The sequence below is a fragment of the Oncorhynchus tshawytscha genome, linkage group LG16 (assembly GCF_018296145.1).
Source record: "Oncorhynchus tshawytscha isolate Ot180627B linkage group LG16, Otsh_v2.0, whole genome shotgun sequence".
NCBI lineage: Eukaryota > Metazoa > Chordata > Actinopteri > Salmoniformes > Salmonidae > Oncorhynchus > Oncorhynchus tshawytscha.
The window spans coordinates 66,983,008-66,996,729 of record NC_056444.1 but is presented as its reverse complement, the minus strand read 5'-3'; positions in this window follow the sequence as shown (position 1 = coordinate 66,996,729).

Sequence of the window (13,722 nt, the reverse complement as noted above, 5' to 3'; positions counted from 1 at the left end):
ACATCCCAAACCATCTCAATTTGGTTGAGGTCGGGGGATGGTGGAGGCCAGGTGATCTGATGCAGCACTCCATCACGCTCTTGGTAAAATAGCCCTTATACAGAATGGAGGTGCTTCTACACCTGCATTGCTTGCCGTTTGGGGTTTGAGGTTGGGTTTCTGTACAGCACTTTGTGACATCAGCTGATGTAAGAAGGGCTTTATAAATACATTTGATTGATTGATTATCCTGTTGAAAAACAAATTATAGTCCGCAAAGCAGATGGGATGGCGTATCGCTGCAGAATGCTGTGGTAGCCATGCTGGTTAAGTGTGCCTTGAATTCTAAGTAAATCACAGACCGTGTCACCAGCAAAGCACCATAACACCACCTCCTCCATGCTTTATGGTGGGAAATACACATGCGGAGATCATCCATTCACCCACACCACATCTAACAAAGACAAGGCGGTTGGAACCAAAAATATCAAATTTGGACTCCAGACCAAAGGACAAATTTCCACCGGTCTAATGTCCAATGCTTGTGTTTCTTAGCCCAAGTAAGTCTCTTATTGGTGTCCTTTAGTATTGGTTTATTTGCAGAAATTTGACCATGAAGGCCTGATTCACACTGTCTCCTCTGAACAGTTGATGTTGAGATGTCTGTTACTTGAACTCTGTGAAGCATTTATTTGGGCTACAATTTCTGATGCTGGTAACTCTAATGAACATATCCTCTGCAGCAGAGGTAACTCTGGGTCTTCCTTTCCTGTGGCGGTCCTCATGGGAGCCAGTTTCATCATAACACTTGATGGTTTTTGTGACTGCATTTGAAGAAATTTTCAAAGTTATTGAAATTTTCCGGATTGACTGACCTGCATGTCTTAAAGTTGTTTCTCTTTGCTTATTTGAGCTGTTCCTGCCATAATATGGACTTGATCTTTTACCAAATAGGGCTGTCTTCTGTATACCACCCCTACCTTGTCACAACACAACTGATTGGCTCAAATGCATTAAGAAGGAAAGACATTCCACAAATTAACTTATATTAAGGCACACCTGTTAATGAAAATGCACTCCAGGTGACCTCATGAAGCTGGTTGAGAGAATGCCAAGAGTGTGCAAAGCTGTCATCAAAGCGTGGCTATTTGAAGAATCTCAAATATATTTTAATTTAACACTTTTTTTCGTTACTATATGATTTCATGTGTTATTTCATAGTTTTAACGTCTTCACTATTATTCTACAATGTAGAAAAGAGTCAAAGTAAAGAACAACCTTTTGAATGAGTATGTGTTTAAACTTTTCACCGGTAATGTATGTATTCATGAAATGCCATTTATACAGTTGAAGTCGGAAGTTTATATACACTTATGATGGAGTCAATAAAACTCGTTTTTCAACCATTCCACAAATTTCTTGTTAACAAAATATAGTTTTGGCAAATTGGTTAGGACATCTACTTGTGCGTGACACAAGTCATTTTTACAACTGTTTACAGACAGATTATTGTACTTATAACTCAGTGTCACAATTCCAGTGGGTCAGAAGTTTATATACACTAAGTTGACTGCCATTAAACAGTTTGGAAAATTCTAGAAAATGACGTCATGGCTCTAGAAGCTTCTAATTGACATTTGACTCAATTGGAGGTGTACCTGTGGATCTATTTCAAGGCCTACCTTCAAACTCAGTGCCACTTTGCTTGACATCATGGGAAAATTAAAAGAAATCAGCCAAGACCTCAGAAAATAATTGTAGACCACAAGTCTGGTTCAAACAATAGTACGGAAATGTAAACACCATGGGGCCACGCAGCCATCATACCGCTCAGGAAGGAGACACGTTCTGTCTCCTAGAGATGAACGTACTTTGGTGCGAAAAGTGCAAATCAATCACAGAACAACAGCAAAGTACCTTGTGAAGATGCTGGAGGAAACGGGTACAGAAGTATCTACAGTGGGGCAAAAAAGTATTTAGTCAGCCACCAATTGTGCAAGTTTTCCCACTTAAAAAGATGAGAGGCCTGTAATTTTCATCATAGGTACACTTCAACTATGACAGACAAAATGAGGAAAAAAATCCAGAAAATCACATTGTAGGATTTTAAATGAATTTATTTGCAAATTAAGGTGGAAAATAAGTATTTGGTCACCTACAAACAAGCAAGATTTCTGGCTCTCACAGACCTGTAACTTCTTTAAGAGGCTCCTCTGTCCTCCACTCGTTACCTGTATTAATGGCACCTGTTTGAACTTGTTATCAGTATAAAAGACACCTGTCCACAACCTCAGTCACACTCCAAACTCCACTATGGCCAAGACCAAAGAGCTGTCAAAGGACACCAGAAACAAAATTGTAGACCTGCACCAGGCTGGGAAGACTGAATCTGCAATAGGTAAGCAGCTTGGTTTGAAGAAATCAACTGTGGGAGCAATTATTAGGAAATGGAAGACATACAAGACCACTGATAATCTCCCTCGATCTGGGGCTCCACGCAAGATCTCACCCCGTGGGGTCAAAAGGATCACAAGAACGGTGAGCAAAAATCCCAGAACCACACGGGGGGACCTAGTGAATGACCTGCAGAGAGCTGGGACCAAAGTAACGAAGCCTATCATCAGCAAGGCCATTGAAGATGAAACGTGGCTGGGTCTTTCAGCATGACAATGATCCCAAACACACCGCCCGGGCAACGAAGGAGTGGATTCGTAAGAAGCATTTCAAGGTCCTGGAGTGACCTAGCCAGTCTCCAGATCTCAACCCCATAGAAAATCTTTGGAGGGAGTTGAAAGTGTGTTGCCCAGCAACAGCCCCAAAACATCACTGCTCTAGAGGAGATCTGCATGGAGGAATGGGCCAAAATACCTGCAACAGTGTATGAAAACCTTGTGAAGACTTACAGAAAACGTTTGACCTCTGTCATTGCCAACAAAGGGTATATAATAAAGTATTGAGATAAACCTTTATTATTGACCAAATACTTATTTTCCACCATAATTTGCAAATAAATTCATTAAAAATCCTACAATGTGATTTTCTGGATTTTTTTTCTTCTAATTTTGTCTGTCATAGTTGAAGTGTACCTATGATGAAAATTACAGGCCTCTCATCTTTTTAAGTAGGAGAACTTGCACAATTGGTGGCTGACTAAATACTTTTTTGCCCCACTGTATATCCACAGTAAAACGAGTCCTATATCGCCCGCTCAGCAAGGAAGAAGCCAATGCTCCTAAACCGCCATAAAAAAGCCAGACTACGGTTTGCAACTGCACATGGTGACAAAGATTGTACTTTTTGGAGAAATGTCCTCTTGTCTAATGAAACAAAAATAGAACTGTTTAGCCATAATGACCATCGTTATGTTTGGAGGGAAAAGGGGAGGCTAGCCGAAGAACACCATCCCAACCGTGAAGCACTAGGGGTTGCAGCATCATGTTATGGGGGTGCTTTGCTTCCAGGAGGGACTGGTGCACTTCACAAAATAGATGGCATCATGAGAGAAGGAAAATTATGTGGATATATTTAAGCAACATCTCAAGACATCAGTCAGGAAGTTAATGCTTGGTCACAATTGGGTCTTCCAAATGGACAATGACCCCAAGAATACTTCCAAAGTTGTGGCAAAATGGCTTAAGGACAACAAAGTCAAGGTATTGGTTTGGCCTTCACAAAGCCCTGACCTCAATCCTATAGAAAATATGTGGGCAGAACTGAAAAACTTGTGCGAGCAAGGAGGCCTACAAACCTGACTCAGTTACAGCAGCTCTGTCAGGAGGAATGGGCCAAAATTCACCCAAGTTATTGTGGGAAGCTTGTGGAAGGCTACACAAAACATTGACCGAAGTTAAACAATTTAAAGCCAATGCTACCAAATAATAATTGAGTGTATGTAAACTTCTGACCCACTGGGCATGTGATGAATGAAATAAAAGCTGAAATACTTTTGGAGGATGGCCTGGTGTCAAGAAGGGCAGCAAAAAAAGCCACTTCTCTCCAGGAAAAACATCAGGGACAGACTGATATTCTGCAAAAGGTACAGGGATTGGACTGCTGAGGGCTGAGGTAAAGTCATTTTCTCTGATGAACCTCCTTCTTGATTGTTTGGGGCATCCGGGAAAAAGCTTGTCCGGAGAAGACAAGATGAGCGCTACCATCAGTCCTGTGTCATGTCAACAGTAAAGCATCCTGAGACCATTCATGTGTGGGGTTGCTTCTCAGCCAAGGGAGTGGGCTCACTAAAAATTTTGCCTAAGAACACAGCCATGAATAAAGAATGGTACCAACACATCCTCCGAGAGCAACTTCTCCCAACCATCCAGGAACAGTTTGGTGATAAACAATGCCTTTTCCAGCATGATGGAGCACCTTGCCACAAGGCAAAAGTGATAACTAAGTGGCTCGGGAAACAAAACATTGATATTTTGGGTCCATGGCCAGGAAACTCCCCAGACCTTAATCCCATTGAGAACTTGTGGTCATTCCTTAAGAGGCGGGTGGACAAACGAAAACCCACAAATTCTGACAAACTCCAAGCATTTATTATGCAAGAATGGGCTGCCATCAGTCAGGATGTGGCCCAGAAGTTATTTGACAGCATGCCAGGCCGGATTGCAGAGGTCTTGTAAAAGAAGAGTCAACACTTTAAATATTGACTCTTTGCATCAACTTCATGTAATTGTCAATAAAAGCCTTTGACACTTATGAAATGCTTGTAATTATACTTCAGTATTCCATAGTAAATCTGACAAAAATATCTAAAGACACTGACGCAGCAAACTTTGTGGAAATTAATATTTGTGTCATTCTCAAAACTTTTGGCCACAACTGTACAGTACTAGTCAAGTTTGGACACATGTACTCATTCTAGGATTTTTCTTTATTTTTGCTATTTTCTACATTGTATAATAATAGTTTTGACATGAGAACTAAGAAATACCACTGCTTTGCACACACTTGGCATTCTCTCAACCAGCTTCATGAGGTAGTCACCTGGAATGCATTTTCATTAGCAGGTGTGCTTTATTAAAAGTAAATTTGTGGAATTTCTTTCCTAATGCTTTTGAGCCAATCAGTTGTGTTGTGACAAGGTAGGGTTGGTATACAGAAGATATCCCTATTTGGTAAAAGTCCAAGTCCATATTATGGCAAGAACAGCTCAAATAAGCAAATAGAATTGACAGTCCCTCATTACTTTAAGACATGCAGGTCAGTCAATCCGGGAAAATTAAGAGCTTTGAACATTTCTTCAAATGCAGTCGCAAAAACCATAAAGCGCTTTGATGAAACTGGCTCTCGTGAGGACCGCCACAGGAAAGGAAGACCCAGTTGTTACCTCTGCTGCAGAGGATAAGTTCATTAGAGTCACCAGCCTCAGAAATTGCAGCCCAAATAAATGTTTCACAGAGTTCAAGTAACAGACATCAACTGTTCAGAGGTGACAGTGTGAATCAGGCCTTCATGGTCGATTACTGCAAAGAAACCATTACTAAAGGACACCAATAATAACAAGAGACTTGCTTAGGCCAAGAAACACGAGCAATGGACATTAGACCGGTGGAAATCTGTCCTTTGGTCTGATGAGTCCAAATTTGAGATTTTTGGTTCCAACCATTGTGTCTTTGTGAGACGGAGAGTAGGTGAACGGAAGATCTCCGCATGTGGGGTTCCCACCATGAAGCATGGAGGAGGTGTGATGGTGCTTTGCTGGTGACACTGTCTGTGATTTATTTAGAATTCAAGGCACACTTAACCAGCATGGCTACCACAGCATTCTGCAGCAGTACGCCATCCCATATGGTCATTGTTTTTCAACAGGACAGTGACCCAGCACACCTTCAGGCTGTGTAAGGGCTTTTTGACCAAGAAGGAGAGTGATGGAGTGCTGCATCAGATGACCTGGCATCCACAATCACCTGACCTCAACCCAATTGAGATGGTTTGGGATGAGTTGGACCGCAGAGTGAAGGAAAAGCAACCAACAAGTGCCCAGCAAATGTGGGAACTCCTTCAAGGCTGCTGGAAAAGCATTCCAGGTGAAGCTGGTTGCTAGAATACCAAGAGTGTGCAAAGCTGTCATCAAGGCAAAGGGTGGCTACTTTGAAGTATATAAAATATATTTAGATTTGTTTAACGCTTTTTTGGTTACTACATGATTCCATATGTTATTTCATAGGTTTAATGTCTTCACTATTCTTCTACAATGTAGAAAATGGTAAAGTAAAGAAAATGCTTTGAATGAGTAGGTGTGTCCAAACATTTGACTTGTACTGTGTGTGTGTCTATATCTTTGAAAAAAAATCAGGTCAGGTTTTAAATGCCTGCATGTGCCAAACTTGTTGACATCTCAATTAAATGTTTTAAAACTTTATTTTTGTCTCTTGGAATCCTTGATAAATGTTAATTCAGGGATGAAAAGTTAGTCCAGAAAGGTCCCTGTAAACTCTTGGAATAAGTGTACCATATCAAAATAATGATTTAGCAGCAAGATGGATCGGTCTGCAAATCTTTCCATATTAAATATTTTATACTCATTGGCCAAGGTGAGATTTGAAAATAGATTAAAAAGTTATCTTCAAAACAATGTTTTCAGAAGAGGATCAACAAATGCAAAATAGCTTTCCAATAAAAGCAATGTCAATGTGTCAGCTGATATTCACAGCTCTGCTCTGTACACTGGGCCGTATAGATTCTTTGCATCAGCACTGGCCAGATTCCACCAGCAGCGTGGACTCGACAACTCAGCCCATGCTGCCTTCAAGTCAAGCCTTCTATTGTTGATAAGCTGGCTCTTCATTTGTAACCTTCTGATGAGCTATTTGTTGACATCCAAGGATTTGAATAGGCAGGCCTTCGCTGCACATGGGTCGTACAGGGAGTAACTCTTATCAAAGATGATAAACTGCTAAATAAAAAGGCACAAGAAAATCAGTTCTGCTCAATCTAGTAATTTCGATTAAATATTTAGATGTAATGTGATCATGCAAAGATGGCTCAGCCTCAAACCATACAGAATTTGATGTTGCACAAGACAGTCTCATAAAAGTAGAGTAAAACCACAGCAGGTTTTTCCGGTTGCACAAGCTGCTGAAACAATCCAGACTGAAATGAAGCGAGCAGAATACCATGTGTTTCTTTGGATAAAAGTCATCTCAGCACATGTTGTCCAGCCATTGTGTAAATACAGACAGTTTGCTGAAAGGAAATCTGTAGAAATTACAGAGATATGGTATAGTAAAATGAATTAAGATTATCCCATCATACCCAGAAGTGAGACATCCCACTCCCTCATTTTTTCTGGAGTCAATGAACTAAGCAGACCAGACCCAACTGTTATCACATTGATGCTTCATTTTCACTACATGACCAAAAGTTTGTAGACACCTGCCGGTCGAACATCTCAAACTAGACAGAGTCATTAGAGCCATTAGGCAGAGTTCCTCTGTCCAGTGCCTGTGTTCTTTTGCCCATCTTAATCTTTTATTTTTATTGACCAGTCTGAGATATGTTTTTTTCTTTGCAACTCTGCATAGAAGGCCAGCATCCCGGGAGTCGCCTCTTCACTGGTGACGTTGAGACTGGTGTTTTGTGGGTACAATTTAATGAAGCTGCCAGTTGAGGACTTGTGAGGCGTCTGTTTCTCTAACTAGACACTCTGATGTACTTGTCCTCTAGCTCAGTTGTGCACCGGGCCTCCCCCTCTTTCTATTCTGGTTAGAGACAGTTTGCACTGTTCTGTGAAGGGAGTAGTACACAGCGTTGTACGAGATCTTTAGTTTCTTGGCAGTTTCTCGCATGGAATAGCCGTCATTTTTCAGAACAAGAATAGACTGACGAGTTTCAGAAGAAAGTGCTTTGTTTCTGGCTATTTTGAGCATGTAATCGAACCCAAAAATGCTGATGCTCCAGATACTCAACTAGTCTAACGAAGGCCAGTGTTATTGCTTCTTTAATCAGAACAACAGTTTTCAGCTGTGCAAACATAATTGCAAAAGGGTTTTCTAATGATCAATTAGCCTTTTAAAATGATAAACTTGGATTAGCTAACGCAACGTCCCATTGGATCACAGGAGTAATGGTTGCTGATAATTGGCCTTTGTACACCTATGTAGATATTCCATTAAAAAGCAGCCATTTCCAGATACAAGTCATTTACTATATTAACAATGTCTACACTGTATATCTGATCAATTTGATGTTATTTTAATGGACAAAAAATGTGCTTTTCTTTCAAAAACAAGTACATTTTTAAGTGACCCCAAACTTTTGAACAGTAGTGTGTGTCAGAAGAAGTGCAGTATTATCATCAGGAGACTTGGAACACAGAGGAGGAATAGAGTGGTGAAAAAGAGAGGCAGAGGAGGTCTAAGAGAGAGAGAGAGAGAGGGAGGAAGAGGGTGAGCTTGAGTCAGTTAAAAATTGTGGGAAAAAAGGGAGATGGTTTGTTAAAGAAGAATGAGTAAGCAGAGTGAGCTGAAGATAGGAGGAGAAATGGAAGTGAATTGAGGTCCAAGTATCGAAGGTGGTAGGTGTGGTGAAGGTCTCGGAGCCCAAGGCTGGCACTCAGGATAAAGATGAGTCTGTGTGACAGTAGGAGTGAAGTTTTTGGAAAAAGTGGACCCTTGCCAATTGGCTGATCTATTTGTAGTTTCAGGGTGGGTGAAAACAGAGTTTTCGGTGAGGGTAACCAGAAGTGGTCTTGTGATTATTGTTTCTGCTGGTCAGAGGGAGAAGGCGCTCCTCTTTAAACTAATGGGAATTATTTTGCTCTCATGAAAACGGCACCATTGAAAGGAGTGATTTCTGAGGTAAATGTAAATGTAAAAATTGACCAACTGAAGGAGAAGATTCCTGATGTTTGTGATGCTTGTTATTTAGTGCGACGCAGTCTGTTCTTTTGAGTTTTGATGTTGAGTCTTTGCTCAACAATGTGATGATAGGATATACAGTATAAGTTATCCTGTGCAAGCTTTTGTGCTGAATACATTATGTTGTTAGAGCTGTCAAGCTTATGGGCATGTGGCAGCAGTTTGTAGGAGGGAGGTTCCTAGGTGTGAGAAGTATGCAGAAGGGCATGAGACAAAGGAATGTGTAGCATTGGGGAAAGTAGTGGTAGGTGTTAATTGTAGAGGTGCCCATGGGGCTGGGGATCAGAAATGTCCCGTGCGAGAGAGGCAGGTTGAGGTTTCCAGGATTGAGGCAGCGAAGAAAGTAGAAGAAGATGGGTCAAGGAGGAGGGATCTTGAGAGGAGGGGTGTGAGTATTAGATCTGTACCAGTACAGAGGGATAGGCAAACAGGTGATATCTTTCCGTAAGATTGGATTTTTAACTGTACTGCAGGTGGCAGCTGCAGAGAGGTATTGGGGTGTGCGAGACTTGACATCAGAAGAGTTACAGGGTGTGTTAAGTGGTGGTGTCCCATCCTTTCCAGTTGTGTGCCTGAAGTAGGAATAAATAGATTTAAATAGTGGAGTAGAATGGTGTACTTTTTTATATATACTTATTTTGGGGGTAGTGTTAGATGGTAGGGTATTTACAATTTTAAAAAATTAAGTATAGTATAAGGGAGTTGTACCCCAGTCTAGTAGGTGGTGGATGTGCAACATTTATTGGATGCCAATCGCCATTAAACCTCCTTGAAGAAGAAGAATGCTGGTGACAAAACTATTTATTTTTATTAACAACAAATCAATACAAAAAGTACATGGGGAACACAAGTGTATAAATAAAGAATATACAAAGGACATTTGGGCTAGGGGGTATAATATCACACAAGAACCTTAAGGGACATTGACAGAATTCAAACAGCTTTTTTTGTTGGTAGAGTATTTACTTGTCTTAAAATATAGTTACATTTCTTTTTGCAAGGTAATAAAATGTGGTGTTTTGATGGTAAATTGACATTTGTGAATATGAAATTTGGCCAAAAGAATTTTTTTAAATCACTCTAAACGGAATCTATAGTCCCTGTAACGTGTCTGGGTTACCCCGTTGGACAGCGGCGCTACTTTATGGCAGCATTCCAAACACATAACAGACACACCCTCTCCCCTCAGCCCCCAACTGATGAGGTATCATGACGTCTGACGAATTTTCACTTGCAGGGCGAGGGAGCAAGGAAGGAATCCATTAGCCTGTTGAATAATGGAAAATTATTTGCCCCTGTATTTGCTAAGAGGCTGAAACAAGGCTTGCATCATATAATTGATGAAGAACAATCTGATTTTATGCATGTCGACACATTAGTAATAACATCAGGTTGATCTTAGATATGATTGACGATAATGACCTCATCCTTGATGATAGTTTTCTTATGTTTGTTGATTTTTATAAAGCTTTTGACACTGTAGAACATGAGTTTATGTTCAAAGCTATACGTTTTTTGGGGTTTGGTGACTTTTTTTGAAAGCAGTCCAAACTTTATATAGTACAACTCTGTAAAATTAGCTCACAGGACATCTCAAAGATTTAATATTGGGCATTAGGCAGGGCTGCCCAATTAGTCCATTTTTATTTTTAATTGGTTACTTAAATTATGGCTATTCATATCAAGAAAGGGAATTTTCAAGGTGTTTCAGCACTTGGCAAATAATTTAAACTATGTCAACTGGCTGATGATACCATATTTTTGAGAGACAGGAATGAGGTCCTTAGTTTCGGGTTTGAAAATGAATATCAATAAATCAGTCTTATTTCCACTCAATGATTGTGTTTTACAGGAAGTATATGGTATTACAATTAAAGATAAGTAACCTTATCTTGGAATTGTTATATGCAAGGATGAAAAACAAAGGAGTGAATTAAACTTTAACCCCATTATTGAGAAAACAAAGAAGAAATTGAACCTCTGGTTGTTGAGAGACATTTTGTTACATGGTTGGGTTTTATTGTCCAAAGCTGAAGGGTTATCCAGATCAGTTTATGTCTTATTATCACTTGAATTATCCCCTAAAATTGTAAAGGACTTAGATAAGAATCTTTATAATTTTATTTGGAGGAACAAGTCTCACTATCTACGGAAATATATTCTCACTAATACCCAAGAACAAGGAGGTCTTGAGGTTTTAGATTTCAATACTCTAAATAATACTTTTAAAATAAATTAGATTCTGAAGTATATTAAGAACCAGAACAGTATTTGGAATGTCTTCCCTAAGTATTTATTTGACTCTGTTGGTGGTTTAGAATTTTTGCTTCAATGTAATTTTGATGCTGATAAAATCCCAGTAAAATTGGCCAAATTCCATAAGCAGGCAATTTTAGTTTGGATGTTAGCGTATGAATACAATTTTTCCCCTCACAGATACTTTCTATGGAACAACAAAGATATACGATTTTAAAACAAGTCTATTTTTTTCGTAACTGGTTTGAGAATAAAATGATTTTGGTTGGTCAGTTACTGAATGAGGATGGATATCTACTTTTGTATGGGGAATTTCTTGATAAGTTTAAAATTCCAATAACCCCGAAAGAATATGCAATTGTTTTTGATGCGATTCCAAGGGGGGTTGTATCTTTTTAAAATTTCTCTGTGGTTGATGTATAACACAGATTTACAATTTTTCTCTCCATGTCCCTGGATTTCAACCGCTAACTCTGGACATTCATACACGGATCTCACAGCTAGCTAGCTGCTATCCGTGTGACTATCGGCTTTCGTCGATTTCGGAGCAAACATAAATTATTCCGGAGCTAGCCAGCTCCATCAAGAGTTCCATCAATCACTCCTGGGCTACAATCACCTATCAGGACCCCTTTTACTGCCTACGCAGAGCCCCACCGGGCCTTCACAACTGGACTGCCGACGTTATCTACCCGAAGGAGTTTTCCGGCTGGCTCCTCCGTCGCGACGTTACCTGAATGCACATCTGCGGCCCGCTAACCGTTAGCTGTCTTATCGGCTGCTATCTAAATAGACAATCGGACATTTATTTATTTATTTTTATTATTATTATTATTATTTTTCTTCTTGGGCCTCTATAACTATATCTATTGTTTTTTGTTGTTGTTGTGTGATTTGGATTAATTCCCTCTACCACACGGAACCCCACTAATCTACTGACGGAACGCAAGAGGTGGCTAATAACAGACCTCCATCCTATGCTAGCTTGCTACCGATGGCCTGGCTAGCTGTCTAAATTGCCGTGACCCCCAACCAACCTCTCTACTCACTCGACTAAGCATGCCTCTCCTTAATGTCAATATGCCTTGTCTATTGCTGTTCTGGTTAGTGTTTATTGGCTTATTTCACTGTAGAGCCTCTAGTCCTGCTCACTATACCTTATCCAACCTATTAGTTCCACCACCCACACATGCAATGACATCTCCTGGTTTCAATGATGTTTCTAGAGACAATATCTCTCTCTTCATCACTCAATACCTAGGTTTACCTCCACTGTATTCACATCCTACCATACCTTTGTCTGTACATTATACCTTGATGCTATTTTATCGTCACCAGAAACCTCCTTTTACTCTCTGTTCCAGACGTTCTAGACGACCAATTCTTATTGCTTTTAGCCGTACCCTTATTCTACTCCTCCTCTGTTCCTCTGGTGATGTAGAGGTGAATCCAGGCCCTGCAGTGCCTAGCTCCACTCCTATTCCCCAGGCGCTCTCTTTTGACGACTTCTGTAACCGTAATAGCCTTGGTTTCATGCATGTTAACATTAGAAGCCTCCTCCCTAAGTTTGTTCTATTCACTGCTTTAGCACACTCTGCCAACCCCGATGTTCTAGCTGTGTCTGAATCCTGGCTTAGGAAGACCACCAAAAATTCAGAAATTTTAATCCCAAACGACAACATTTTCAGACAAGATAGAACTGCCAAAGGGGGCGGTGTTGCAATCTACTGCAAAGATAGCCTGCAGAGTTCTGTCCTACTATCCAGGTCTGTACCCAAACAATTTGAACTTCAACTTTTAAAAATCCACCTCTCTAAAAACAAGTCTCTCAGCGTTGCCGCATGCTATAGACCACTCTCTGCCCCCAGCTCTGCTCTGGACACCATATGTGAACTGATTGCCCCCCATCTATCTTCAGAGTTTGTGCTGCTAGGTGACCTAAACTGGAACATGCTTAACACCCCAGCCATCCTACAATCTAAACTTGATGCCCTCAATCTCGTACAAATTATCAATGAACCTACCAGGTACCTCCCCAATGCCTTAAACACGGGCACCCTCATAGATATCATCCTAACCAACTTGCCCTCTAAATACACCTCTGCTGTCTTCAACCAAGATCTCAGCGATCACTGCCTCATTGCCTGCATCTGTAATGGGTCAGCGGTCAAACGACCTCCACTCATCACTGTCAAACGCTCCCTGAAACACTTCAGCGAGCAGGCCTTTCTAATCGACCTGGCCGGGGTATCCTGGAAGGATATTGATCTCATCCCGTCAGTAGAGGATGCCTGGATATTTTTTTTAAATGCCTTCCTAACCATCTTAAATAAACATGCCCCATTCAAGAAATTTAGAACCAGGAACAGATATAGCCCTTGGTTCTCCCCAGACCTGACTGCCCTTAACCAACACAAAAACATCCTATGGCGTTCTGCATTAGCATCGAACAGCCCCCGTGATATGCAGCTGTTCAGGGAAGCTAGAAACCATTATACACAGGCAGTTAGAAAAGCCAAGGCTAGCTTTTTCAAGCAGAAATTTGCTTCCTGCAACCCTAACTCAAAAAAGTTCTGGGACACTGTAAAGTCCATGGAGAATAAGAACACCTCCTCCCAGC